The following is a 14,939-nucleotide window of genomic DNA, read 5'->3' on the forward strand; positions in this document are numbered from 1 at the left end:
GACAAGGTACGGTTGGCCTTCCTGACTGCATCCCCACACTGTCGGCCCATGTTCATTTTGGAGTCAATAATGACTCCAAGATCCTTTTCTGCCTCTGCGCTGACAAGAAGGGAGTTCCCCAGCCTATAGGTCTGCTGCTGGTTCTTCTTCCCCAGGTGCAGCACCTTGCACTTGTCAGTGTTGAAACCCATCCTGTTCTCATCTGCCCACCCCTGTAACCTGTCCAGGTCTGATTGCAGCCTGTCCCTCCCATCTAGCGTGCCCACTTCTCCCCACATCTTAGTGTCATCTGCGAATTTGAACAGGGTGCTTTTTACCCCCTTGTCCAAGTCGCCGATGAAGACGTTGAACAGTGTGAGCCCGAGGACTGAGCCCTGGTGAACCCCACTGCCCACATCCCTCCAGGTTGAGTAAGACCCATCCACCACCACTCTCTGGGTGCGACCCTCCAGCCAGTTAGCGATCCATCTGACTGTGTAGGTGTCAACACCACAGTCTCCTAGTTTTTTAATGAGAATGGGGTGAGAGACAGTCTCGAAGGCCTTCCTAAAGTCCAGAAAGACTATGTCCACTGCAACACCTGCATCCAAGGATTTTGTGACCTGGTCATAGAAAGCCACCAGGTTGGTCTGACAGGACCTGCCTCTAATGAACCTGTGTTGGTTGCCCCTAAGCATGATCTCCCCTGCTGGCCCCTTACAGACATGCGCCAGGATAACTCTCTCAAAAAGCTTACCCATAGTTTCCTGGGTCCTCCTTCTTCCCTTTTTTGAAAATGGGAACCAGGTTGGCCCTTTTCTAGTCCTCTGGCACCACGCCAGAGCACCACGAGTGCTCGTAAAGCTGTGCCAGGGGTCCCGCAATGACCTCTGCTAATCCCCTCAGCACTCTGGGGTGGAGATCATCAGGACCTGCTGATTTAAATACATCCAGTCCCTCCAGAAGTTCCCTGACTAGGTCCTCACTGACCCTAGGCCTGGGTGTGCCTCCCCTGGGACCTATGGGGGTCCCAGTGTGGGGGTGACCCGGTCCCTGCTCAGAAAAATGGAGTCAAAGAAATTGTTAAATAGGTTAGCTTTGCTGTCTGGTGCGATGATCAGATTTCCTAGCGTGTCCTGCAGAGGCCCCATGTTACCCGGTACCTTCTTTTTACCCCCTATGTATTTAAAAACTATATACAAATATGATTTGTATACTCCAGTTGAATGCACATTTACCTTCATCTCCTTTCTCCTTTCTGCCTATAACTTCCTAACTTCCTAACTGAAGAGTGAGAGAGTAGCAGCATCTTAAGTGTCTGTACAATGCTGCATTAATGTTTGTGCTAAAACCCTTTGCATTTAAAAAGATGAGGCAGCTTGAAACACAGTCAGTGAGTGAGACCAGAATAAAGCCCAATGTTAGAAACTTTCCTGTCCCAAACAAACATAGAAAGGAATGAATAACTTCATTGTTTTAGAAGGCCTTTGAAAAAAAGGCAAGGGTTTAGAAATAGTTTTCTCTGTCCTGGTTGTAAGGGGCTTGTGTTGCTTTATTTTTCCCCTTGGGATATGGGCTGCCAGTAAGTGCAGTATTATGCCCATCAGAGAAAAAAAAATATTGTATGCTTCTCAAATCCACCAAAACCCAGGTGCTGAGCTAACTAGAATATTTTTTCCCTTGTGTCCCTCTTTAAAAATGAACTGCTTGTATTTCTGATTTCTATGTATGATTTCCAGTTGGATGGAAGTATAATGCAGACAGATGTTAGCAGATAAAAGTTCCAACATAAAGACACAAAAGAAAGCCAGAGAAATGCTACCTGTGATGTGTTAAAGAGAGATTTTCTATGCTTGAGGACAAAGTCAGATTTGTATATGAAGTCCTCAACAGCTGTATTTCCAGATGAGCCCCTGATGTAGTGTATATTATAATCAGGGTTATTTCTATCCTGACAAACTATCAGTATTTTGGTCCAGAAGGGACCATTTATGCTTTCTGTATTATGGTGCTCTGACCATAGGGGTATTCATATGGTATTGGCCTGTAAGATGCAGACGATCCCTGAATTAAAATAAAACTGAAATAAATTAGTCAAGTAGGATATATTATAAAATAAGATTATCTGAAAATGCTGTAGTGCTTGAGCTTGCACGCTACAACATTTTTTGATGTTAGAACATGTATGGACTAATATGATGTCATACCAGGATTATCATGTTTAACGTTATACCTGTAGGATTAAACATAGACAGCTAACATAGTGTTAAATGTGATGTGTTTGCACAAAGGTTTTTAAACATAGATTCTAATACAATTAGTATCCCAATGTAGACATGGCTCTTGTTAAAGGCATTAAGCTGAAACCATTTTTAAAACCTGGTAAGGTGGTTCCTGTTCTTTGGTCAGTGTGTGTATGGATATGAATAGGGACCTACTTAAATCGTGGTTAAAACTGCAAAAAACAGTGGTTTCCATGATCACCAGGAAAAATGGCGTTTCCTACGATTTTGCATGGAATCACCCCCCAAAAAATTAAAGCTCAACAGAGTACAAAAAAAAGCACAGCAATCCCTGCAGCCATTGAGCATGTGGTTTGAGAGAGAGCTCCTGAGAAGCTGAGCTAGTGATTTAGACTTGGTGAAGGCGCCAGTCAGGAAAGCAAAAGGGTTTTGGCACCATCTTTTAAGAAGCCAGATGTAACACGGCAGTCTGAAGATGAGTAGTTGACCTCTTGGCCAATCAGCAATGAGGGGTGAGGCCACTGGGGCCCATTGGCCAATCAGGGGGCCTTCCTGTGAAAAGACTGCAAAATTGGCACTGCAAGCGGCCCACAAAAATCCCTTCATCTCACCGTGATTTAGGTAGGTCCCTAGATATGAGGGAGAGAAACCAAGTCACGTCTTTGGAGAAAGGAGGTCTAGAAATTAGAAAACCACTTTCTTTAAGGATCCTGCCTCCAGATAACGTGCATCAGGGTGCATCTGTCTTACAATCATACTTGCAGCAAAACCTGCCAGGCAGGGAATGAAATCCCTTTTAGGAGGACAGCTGGAGAGTTATGCAATTTCAGGAGGATTATGCAGATGTGACTAGGCTGTGAAGTTGCTCGGTGGATTACAAGCTTGTGTATTATAGCACAGGTTTGGATTAAAAAAAACCCTTAATTTTCTTTGGTAGTGAAGGTAATGTCTACGGAAATGTGGGTTCCCACGGAGTGGCTGCAACCCAGGTGTTGTGTTGCTCAATGTTGATGTGTCAGGTCTGACTAGGAAAGATTTTGTGTACCGTAGCTCTGAGATGTTGCTCAGTGTTAGATTCAGCGCCAGTTTGATTCTTGTTTTTTCTGCTGAGACCAGAAACAAGGATGCCAGTAGCAGTTTGGTTTTGTGATGAGGTTGCCTTTTTCACTAGGAACTAGACTAGGACACAGCATTTCATGTGACTAACCCCCGAGAGATTGTAGCTACAGACTTCTGATGGGGTTGCAGGAGTGGGGTAGAGGGAGTTGCCCCTTCCTTCCTTCTCTTCTGGCTTCCACTGAGCTGTAGTGATCATGGGATCTGCCAGTCCTTCTGGACCGGAAGGTGGACTCTGACTCGGAAAGTGCCACGATTCCCTCCCTAGGACATCACGCTCCACGGGTCGGTAATGTACACAGCGGATGCGAAAGCTTTACCTGACCTTGACCTTACAGCAAATCTGAGATGGGGAGGTTATTAGAGCTTGTTCCTGGTAGAGCCGTTCTGTAATGATGACAAGTTTTATAGGTATTTTAATAAAACTATACCACGTGAAGCAGATACGATCTGCAGCTGGCACAGTTCTTAACAGAAAGCAGTTAAGACTTTCTCTGCTACCGGGCTAAATGAGTTTGAACCTCTGTGAACTTGTGCACTGCTCTGGAAGAAATACATTTAGCTTTTTCCAAACAGGAATAGTAACAACAGATAAACGAGGGGTAAAGCTGAGCTATTTCTGGTGGCTGTTCTCTCTCTCTCTACTCAATGAAAACATCCCTCCTAACTGGAGGGAGCTGCAGGAAGCCCAGCAAGGTCCATTGCACTGTTTTCATTTTCCAGAGCAATGCTGAAATGCACACTGGTAGGCTGATGATGATTTTAAGAAGCCACTCTTGCTCTTCAAGAAAGAATTTTGTGTGCTGTAGACAAGATACATAGACCAGACTCTCTCCCAGACTCTTGCATATGCTGCCGGCAAAGGAAGACAGAACACATAAGTTATTATAGGTGGAACAGTTTGCTTGAAAATGTGAAACAGATGTGGTTTAATCACTGCTGTACCATCCTTTATGTAGCATCACCTCATTTCAATGGAAGTAAAAACAAATCAATAAAACCTTACATCCCAGTTTAACTGTTTTGAACCTCAAACAGCACAATACCAAAAATGAATTCATAATACCTGAGTAAACAGGTAGGAAGTCACAGTTTAGTAGATAGAGTTCAGATTTTTACTGCTTTCCTTTGCTTTCTGCATGACAAGATTCTTTGATGTTTGACTATAAAATGCACTTTGAATAATTGTCAATAGCTTCAGATTAGAGATGGGGACATTATTAAGTACAGACAGCTGAACTCACAGGAAAATATGCTTGGGAACTTAATCTAAAGCATTGAAGTTATCTGATTCTGATTTTATTGACACCTATTGCACACCAGGGTCACTGCACTACATTCAGTAGGGTTACTTCTGCTCCTCACTGTTACCAAGGGGAAGAGCAGTCAGGCCCCCCCACACCATATAATCAATGCAGAGGACCACAGAGCCAAGAACATCGCTAACTAAGTTTCAGGTCACAGGACAAACCCTGTGATCCACTTGTCACTGCCACTTAAAACTGCAGCAGAAATCAACCAGAGAATCATTGAAAGTTGAATATCTGCCTGAAAGTGATGTTGTTGCATATGTGGAAATGAGGAAAGGTAATTAGAAACATCCAGATTTCATTCTGTGCTCCCCAGGGTCACTGAAATACTTAATGCATGATCTGTCTTTGCTGCAACAAGCCAGCTTTTCTCCAGCTCCGAGTTTCCAGGTGGAAATTGCTTTTTATTATGCCATCTGAATTTGTTTCCTTAATTTCCATTTATATCAGCTTGCTTTACTGTTCCCTCAGACTGGAAGTAGCAGTTCAAGAGCAGCCTCCCTCGAACCACAATTCATTTTTTGTATGAATCAAGTTTTATTAGTTTGTAAGGCAAACATACAATGTGCCCACTCAAGTAAGGGCTATTCATATTACAGACGATGCCCTAATGCATCATTTATAGAATACACTGAGGAATAGCCAAGAATGTTTTATTGTTTTACAACCTTACTTCAATAATAGCCCAGGATTACTAGAGATTTTTCAAGCTGTTCCTTTTACTGACATTTAGTATTGAGTTCACGCAATCACCCTAGGGATTGGCATACTGGGTGCATAGGTACTGTGGGGACAGGCCTTATAGTTTGCCCTCAGGGTTGGGGTGGGGGGGGAGGAGGCAAATCATAGTTCAGTTCCACAGTGTTCCCAAAAAACTCAGTCTTCCTTAACTTCCCACTGCCCAGGTGATGCAAATTGCTTACCTCTGTGTTGGTTGGATGTGCTCCCTTCCCAGCTCCTTCATCCCAACCTGGAAAGAGTCAGTAGGACCCAAATGGGTTTTGGAGTCCTCCATACCACTCCCTGTAATACACATACAGTTTTACAGATTGAAGGCAATGAAAATTCAACATGGTACATAAGTAAAAGAGGATGGTAATGGATTAAACAAAGCTAAACCTTCATGTTGCGGGGGGGAAAAGAGGAAGATGAGAGAAAACTACTTCTATCAGTTCATCACTTGGAGAAGGATCTGTTTCTTTCGGTTTTAAGCTGTGTGCTTCTGCTGGAGTCACCTCAAGGTGGCAAAATCTTCTTGCTTCTCAGTAGATTCCACAATGCCCCAGCACTTATTAGCACAGAAAACTTCCTTCTAAGAATCCCAGTAGTCTGCTGTATCTCTTTCCTTCTTCCCTGCCACCTATAGTACTCAAACAGCAAGCTACAGAAACAGTGTCACCTCCATGACCGATGAGAAATCTCTTCAAATATGAGTTTCTGGCTGGCAGTAAATTTTCCATAACCTAATTTGTAAGGACTTCTCTGAGTCAAGCGCTGGTGCCATCATATGAATGCAATATCTCTGCTACTGCTTAAGGCTAAAACTCCTGTCTGAAGATGCAATTAGTTACAGTTTTCTCCTGTTCACTGTAAAGGCTCTCACTAAGCCGAAAAGAAGGATTTTTTTACAAAATGAACAAATTGGGTCATTTCAGTTTTTAATTTGCAAATACACCTGTATCTCATGAGTTAATGAAGTGAGGTGGTAAGAATCGGAGAAGGGAAATGGAGTTTACCATTGCTAGGGGGAATAGCCAATTATTCAGCCAGTTGCTTGTAAGCATAAACCAAGAACCATTAAAACAGCATAACTAGATACATTTTTTTAGGATTACACAATGATTTAGTACAGGGGCAGGCAATTATTTCGGACGGAGGGCCACTTACTGAGTTTTGACAAGCCATCGAGGGTCGCATGACAGGCAGCCAGGGGCAGATCAATATTAATTTTCTAAATTTTTTAGGGGCCCCGCAGGCTGGATAGGATGGCCTGGTGGGCCGCAACTGGCCCTCGGGCCGCATTTTGCCCACCCCTGATTTAGTATGATAGGTGGAATAGCACAGTGGATACCAACCCTGGGCTGTCATTGTACTCCCATCTATGCCACTGAACTCCTTTCTGATCTTGGGAAAATCACTTTACTGCCTGTGCCTTTTTTTCTGTACATCTCTGTCTAGTGTAGTTAGACTGTAAGCTCTTTACAGCGGGGGTGGTCATACTATGTGTTTTTCAATACAATAGACCTCCTAACTCCATAGGGACTTATCAGTACCATTGTAATATAATAATTCAGATACTAATATGCTGAAGGATCTCAAATATGCTTTTTTTCTTAAACTCGGATTTATTTTTTAGAGAAAAGATAACTCATATTTCTGAAAAGCCTCCATTATCAGAATTGCAGTTATGAAAAAGGAGATTTTAAAATGAAATTTCAGTGTTTCATTTCAAGAAGAGTTTGAAAGCAGAAAATCCTGATGTTGTTTCACCTTATAGAAAAGCTCTTATGATTTATAATAAATAACATTTATTTGTGGCAGATATTGTCTTTTATGTTGGGTCACAATTAGATTTCTGTTTATTTTCACACTGTCATTCCAGAAGTGTTTCCTGGAAGATACAGTAATAAAGAGTTACTTTTGTCTTATTTCTTAAAACATACTGTTCTCATGCACCCTGACACAACAGAAGAATCTATGGGCTTGAACAGCCTGTTAACTTCACCATGTGGATAGGAGAAAGAGGATGTGAGATCTTTAAGAGGGCATAGTAGTATACATGGTTGAGATGCCTCTGGGGCTATTTCTTTCTCACAAAGCCATAACTAGGACTTGTTGACATTTTTCCATCAAAACTGATTTTTAACAGGAAATTAAAATGTTGATTAACTGATTGTTTTGCAGAAAATGTCTCTTCTCTGTGGAAAATGTTGATTCTTCCCCTCCCCGCCCCAAAGCTAAAGGGACAAAACCCAAATTATTTCAGTCAAAACCAAATATTTGTAAAATTTTGGTTTGCAGCCAAACTATTTCTGTATCCAGATTTCCACAGTGAAAATGTAAATCGTGAAAATGTAAATGGAACCAGTTTCCATTGCAAACAGCTCCTCCCCTTCATGCCAAACTCTAGTAATAACCACTGATTTCAACATATCCCAACATGCTACCAAGTGTAGTTTAGGGGCAACTGCAGTGTAGAAGCAACAGACTTTGACAACCAGAATCCAAAATATTGTACACATTTTTAGTTATAACTAAAGATAAGGGGTTACTCATGTCAGTAAAGCCCACAGGAAGGGGTTTCAAGGTTGCAACTCCAAAGCTTTCTCTGATCCAGCATTTCCTAAAGGAACAGACAGAGGGGACGTTGCTTTACTTACAAGATGAAAGACAGGTTCGAGTAAGGAGTCTGCATGCCTTGGACAATTAGATGTAAAGCTTTTCACCACTAGGCCAGTGGTCTGAGGTTCATAGTAATGGGAAGTTATTACTGCTTGGTGGTAGTTTTGTGACTTAAACAGAACAAGTCTGGTGGTGTCAGTCCGATTCCCTGTGGACTAGTGCTCTTCTCACAAAACGCACAAGGATGCATAGCTTTGTAGCAGTGTCAGTGGAGACTGAATGGGCCAGCACAATGAACTAACTATGGAATGGGTTTATGTCAATTGATAGGAAATACAAATAATTTGGTTAGCATTTATGACATCCTCACAACAGCCTTATGAAGTTACTATTTTGCATGTGGGAGACTGAGGTATGAAGATAGAGCATCTCACCCCAGTCTAAGGCAGCCCTGGGAACTGAACCCAAATTCTTAGCTACCTCTCTAACACTGCAACCTCCTTCCTCTGCAGGCTTGAGGCATGCTGCTGCCCCTGTGCAGTGCATTAATAGGAGGTTTCAGTCTTCAGGGCTGTCAGTCTGCCACTTGTTTTACATGCAAACATGAAAAAAAGAAAGGTAAATAGAATTTGGCTCTTTTGCTGATTTGATTTTCTCCCCTCAACGTAGGTATCGTATAAATTAGAAAGGAACTGGATAGTGACAAATGAGAGTTTTCAGGAGGGAAATCAAATGTCCCAGTACTAATTAGTTGAAATTAAGATCATTCAAATATTTATATAGGGAAAGGAAGTATTCTGGGAACAGGCTGGGATAAATCACATGACTGGAATATTAATAGTGAGGCACTAAATCTGCACAGAAGGAGCCAAGGTGAAAATATGGAGGAGGGGCTGCATGATTTATCAAAAAACAATTATACTAGTAATTAAATACAGGCAGTTAATGAAGGATGTGGTAACAGTGACATTTTATGAGTTATGATGAGAGATTAAATGTAAAGGGGAATTAAGATTAAGCATTTACTATAGACCATTAAATCAGGATAAAGTGACTAAACTAAATACCAGAGATGATGAAGAGTAACAAGACTGAGTTCTCATGAGGAGCTTTAGTTATTCAGGCATTGGTTGGGAGAGAGAACATTTTAACAAAATATTAACTCCTAAAGAGAGTTAACTTGACATTTCAGAGATAAGAAAAATTGATTGAAGAGAAAGCATATTTGGCCATGGTAGTGAAGGAATACACTGGAACTTGAAGCCGGGCTGAGGATCCTGGAGTAGTTGATGATGAGTGGATTGTAATCCCTTGTTGCATGAAGGGGGAAAAAGTTGGAAATTGCACTCAGAAGTGTGGGGGACAGCAAATTTCTGAAACAACAGAATCTCTGAGCAGGGGGTACTTTCACTCATTACAGGGGAGCAGATTTGTGCATAGTAAGCATGATCTTTATACCGTTTTTGCATCACTGCCTCTATCTCTCAACTTGCACCATGTGCAGTCCTGCTACTGCTGAGGATCTGTCCCATTGCTCTTCTCACTCTGTAGATTCAGCAAACACAATGTTATGGGTATTCATGTTTGGAAAGCTATCTGCAGCCATGTGGCTAGATACTTTTAGAGTGGAAGGGTGGCCCACTCATTAGGTGTACTAGCTTCTGCCTTGGGAGAATGAGTTTCAAGTCTTTGTTCCATCATAAATCTTTCATCAGTCACTTAGGTGCCAAAGGTGGGACTTAAATTGCACAGCAGCCATGGCCACTTTAATTCAGAAACGTGACTGGAGGGAAAGGGTGATCTCTTATACAAAAGCGCATTGGCTAGAAGGTTTACTTAAGAGTAGAGGAGACCTAGGCTATGTGCCACTATTGTGCCATCTTCTACTTCCAAGTTTTCTAACCACCAGGTTATAGGTTTTTTTGGTTGGGGCACTCTTCACTCCTTCTCTTGAAGTTGCGACATTATGCCGAAAAAGATTCAAGATGCGTTGGGCCAGAGAGAGGGAACAAGAGGAAGCTGACTTTGTAACCCAGTGATTGTGGGTCCTCTCCATGGACAGCCATCCTGATGAGGTGGAGAGTCTTGCGTGTACCGATGACCCTAAGAGCAACACCATCATGAGTCTTGTACTCCTGATAGGGTCACCCATGGTGGTAAGGTCAAAGGAGAGGTATCAGATGAAGAGCAGTCCAACTTAACATAAAAATCTCAGCGGTGGAGCAGGAGGATAAAGAAGGCATACTTCTCAATGGCTGTGAAGGCAGATGAAAGCTGCAGTGGAAGAGTTACTCCAGTCATCTTGGGTCTCCTTGCCACTGGACACAGGTTTCTCCTCCACCAAGATCCATGCAGTTGCCAATGCGCAATGGACTCCTCATCTAAAACGTCACACGCGGGCTTCTCCCACTGGATTATGCTATGTATGTGGGAAAGGGGACACCTGAAGTTTGATCCCTGTTCCTATTACTGTTTATGAATTGTATGTCATGACTGTGTAATGCATAAGCATCCACCTTGTCTGTTAAACCACTCCTGTAGTATCAGCCCACTGTTCGCTCCCCTATTTATTGACTTGGCCTGCCTTGCCATCAAAAGAAGGCACTGCATGGGAGTACAAGGCAGATGAGATGGGAGGATATCACTTTGCACCCAAAAGATCCAATATCATGCCATGCTAACTGGTCGAAGAGATCCTGAAAACAGTGCTGCTGCTGCTGCTAGAGACACATCCATTCCCATGCGCTTGGCTTATGCAAAAGCCTATGTATTACCCAAGTCATAATGTTGGGTATAGCTGGTATTTAGGTGTTTGTGTGCACCATCTACCCTGAGCTGACTTTCAATCTGCATCCATTTGTATGTGGTTTTATTTATTTGCAATATTGCTCTCATTTTCTTTTGCTCCCCAGGTCAAAGGGTTTCACCCTGTTATTGCTGCTTTTATTGGGTTTCTTTAGCCTTGTCCTCCAGATGTTTCTCTGGCACTGGAAATGTCAGTCCTGCCTGTCTTTAGAAATGGGTGGAAATGAGCCCATCAAAGAAAGCTTGAACATTCACTGATTTATCTATCTTTTCATCACTGAGCTTAGGCTAAAGGGGAAAAAAAGGACAGGGCTGTTTCAGCTAGCTGCTGCTTTTTGGCATGCAGTGCTGCAAAATCAGTATTAAACACATGCCTTTTTTCTAGGTAGAGTATAGTACTGCCACGTAACAGGAAAAAAAGGTTCAAACAATAGAGGGCCTGGAGCTTCCAGCTGTGGAGAAAAAGAACTGGCACACAACTTCTAATTTTTCCTTTTCTTTATTTTTGTAAAGCTTAAAAATGTTACATAGCCACAAACTAGGCATATTGGTTAGAAGTGAAAGCACAAGATGGTGATCTGCATGAAAATAAAAAGCAGTTGATTATACAGTTCACAGAAATGTATCTTAGTCACCAATAGTGAGGTCAGAAATAAAGGTTCTCCTTAGGTTTATGGGGAAAAAAACCTTTTGCATGGGGCCACGTGAAGCCACCAGATTCTAAATGGGTCTCCCCACAGGAATTTTAGTGAGGGAATTCTGCTCAAAAACAGATGGACTGATACAACCTTTGGAGAAAGTATAATGCCAAATAGTTCCTTCTTCTTTTCAGTAATGTCAAGAGACTGATTTCTCCTGTAAAATGCACAGGATTTCTGAACACATAGGCATCGGACATTATTATACATTTATTTTTTAAGCATCTTTCACAGCAGCTGCTAGTGACACAGAGACATTTCCATTTGACTGAACTGAGTTAAAGGTACTATGAGGAAGAGGTGATCTGCATTCTCAGGGTATGGTTACACTGCAGCTCCTGTGGAGATCCCTCAACTGGCTTTGAATGTACAACCTGGGTAAAAAGCGGGGGGGTGTTACCTTGTGCTGAGCCCCATACTACTATCATTACCTGACCTAGCTTGTTTAAAGCTGGCTTAGCTATATCTCCAAGTGCGTCAGGCTTGCTTTGGACTGTAGACATAGTTTCACTCCAGTTGCCTGGGTGGATCCAACTGAATCCTCTTTGCCTCCTTGTGCTCCTGAGAAAAACAAGGATGGCCAAGACTTCCGCTCAGTCATTAACTCTGAGGTGTGCTCAGAGGCTGAAGCTAACAAGAACAATGAACCAATACAGGGTAGTTGCTCTTATTGAAATCAATGGCAGTTTCCCTGAATGAAGGCTTAAGGATTGGGTTGGATGAAAATATCATGGCTTAGAGTGCAGCTCTAGTAATGCCAAGTCTTAGGCTGAGCTTGGCAGGTTCTGGTGTATAAAGACATTTTAGGGCTATAAAGACATTTTAGGGCATGTCCATCAGCCTCAGCATGGTGAGAAGGGGTGTGTAGAGCCAGCACAGCATGTCTCAGCATGGTGCTTCCTGGCATTACACTCAGGTGGTACAGACAAGGCCTTAAAGTCTTGAAAGGCTCAACCAGCAAAGAATGAGGCCTCCACGTCCATCGCATTACATGACTTTATTCAGCAGAGCTGGTCTGGGTGCTAGGTGGTTTGGACTGCCTACATTGGGTTACTCAGTCAGCGCTTCTAGTTGCAAGGAAAGCTTTGCTTTGAGGAGAATTTCATACCAGTTTGGGTAGTGCTAGTGTGGTACTATCAGTGCAGCGTCCTGAAGGGATAAGTGCAAGAGTTTCTCTTCTTGTATTTTGAATTGTGCCGCTTACTGATACTCTCTTGTGCTGTGCATACTTTGAGCCACATCGTCTGACTGTGTCCATATCCATTTTCTCTGTGGGAAGGCATTGGGTCTATTATTGTGGAGTAGGAATGTCTTCCCTGGGAAGTTTGGGATGCAAAGTATAATCCAGGCAGTAATGGTTAAGTCCTGCTTAAGAAGCCATGGGTCAGAGCCTCAGTATAAATTGTCTCTATATCAAGCCAAATCCTAGCTCCGGTGAAGTTAATGGAAAAACTTTCTTTCACTTCAACACGGCCAGGATTTACCATACTGAATTCGGTGGAATAATGATTTATACCAGGTGATGATCTGGCCCTATCACTTGATATTGAGCCTATGTTGTACATGACATTGAGCATGTTTCTGATTTTCTTCTATTTAAGGGATGTTTCTGAGGAGGATTAGGACATGTTGACAGAGTGGGTTTAGTGTCCTGACAGCTCCGGACGTGTGCCACAGGCTGTTCCTCCTCCCCCAAGCCTGGTCAGTTCAGCTGTAAGTGAGTACTGGGCTAGGAGGAGAGGCAGCTGGCTGCTATGTAGTGAGCTGTTCCTACAGAAACCAGTGTGTCCTAACAGGCTTTCCAGGGTTAGATGGACCATGAATTTAAAAAAGTTGTAGGTAAAAGCAGCTCTGGCAGTACAAGGAGCCCATGAATTTCCTTGAATGTAGTCAGCTGTGGCAAGATGATAACAGCAACCACCGATAGGACTTAATTTCTGTATGGAAATAAAACTTCCATGGATTACTGTATCTTATTACTCCTTGTTTATATCACTCTCCTCTAGGACAGCTGTTATCCAGATTAAGCAAGTTTTCTAACCTCCAGTTTTTAAAAAAAAAAAAGATTCCATTGCAATTATTACATGCTATTATTGGCTGGTTAATTATGTGCTGCATATTTACAGCATATGATTGCTCCTTAGTCTCTCTGACACATGCACACGAGACTTTGGTTATAAACATATGGCCTGCTCCTTCTGCCATTAAAGTCAATGACAGAACATCCAATGATTCAATCAGAACGGGATGGGACTCAGGGAATGTAAAAGAGCCACATCATCAGTTTAAACTACGAGGCCAATAAAAATAAAGCTGGAGCGTTACCAGCCCTGGAGCTGAACTGATGAAAGTATACAGGCTTGCAAGTAAGAAGAGCTACTCAATAGTAGCTCTCAAAAACCCAGGAAAAGACTGACTCGAAAGAAAAGTGGCATCAAAGGAAAAATACCAAAAGAGAAGGTTAACAAATAGTTCTTCCTCCTTCATTAATAAATCTTCTACCCATAAGGGTATCTTTAATGCAAAAAAAAATAAAAAATCATTTTCTTTTTATCATTTCTAAAGATCAGTGTAAACCAAAACAAGGGCAAATAGGGAATAGGGAAATGATGTTGCCTAGGTGGATCAGACCTGCAGTGTGGTCTCCAGCAGTAACCAGTACCACTTTTCTTATGGTTTTACCCTATTCCAGTACATTTGGGGCTTTGCCCTACACCCACCACACGCCTTTGTAACCCCATCAGAATCGCAGGAGTGAAGCATGTAAGGATTGGGCCCTAAATCACTGCAGGAGCAGCTATTTACAGGAATGCTCTGGAAAAACGGCACAGGCAAAGAACCAGTGACAGCTTGGTGAGGAAACCTTCATGTGCAAATACCGCCTGGGATGCAAACTATGCAAATATACCTGTGAATCAACCTACTGGGAAGGAGACCACAAACCAGGGATGCCAACGAGGAGGCAAGGCAGCCTCTTCGGATGCTGCAAAACCAGCCGGTGAACCGAAGAAAGCTGCAAATAACCCCGATAAAGTACATTTCTGTATTTATTCAGCTGCTACACTACTGGAAAGTCAGACGTGAACAATGAGGCCCAAAAGCAGTATGTTTATCATGGCCATGTGACAAAGCGCATATAGCCAAAAAAAAATATGTACCCATACACACATGCACACATGTACATACATACACGCGTTATCTAGGTATCTATCTATCATCTCCCCGCAAAAGTTGCTCTCCATGAATTACTCTTATTTCCCTGCCAGCAGCGGCCGCCGCCAGGTCAGGGCCAGCCGTGCCAGGCGCTGTACAGACCCTGCTCTGCTCTGCAACCAAGTCACTCCCATCACCTAACGAAGTGTGCCGGGGGCGGGGGCGGGGGTCCGTCCTGCACGGCTGGGGTCCGGGGGGACCCTTCTCTTTTGCTCTGGGTCGCGGGCCGGCCT

Source organism: Alligator sinensis, unplaced genomic scaffold, assembly GCF_000455745.1.
Source record: "Alligator sinensis unplaced genomic scaffold, ASM45574v1 scaffold741_1, whole genome shotgun sequence".
In the NCBI taxonomy this organism is placed as follows: Eukaryota; Metazoa; Chordata; order Crocodylia; family Alligatoridae; genus Alligator; species Alligator sinensis.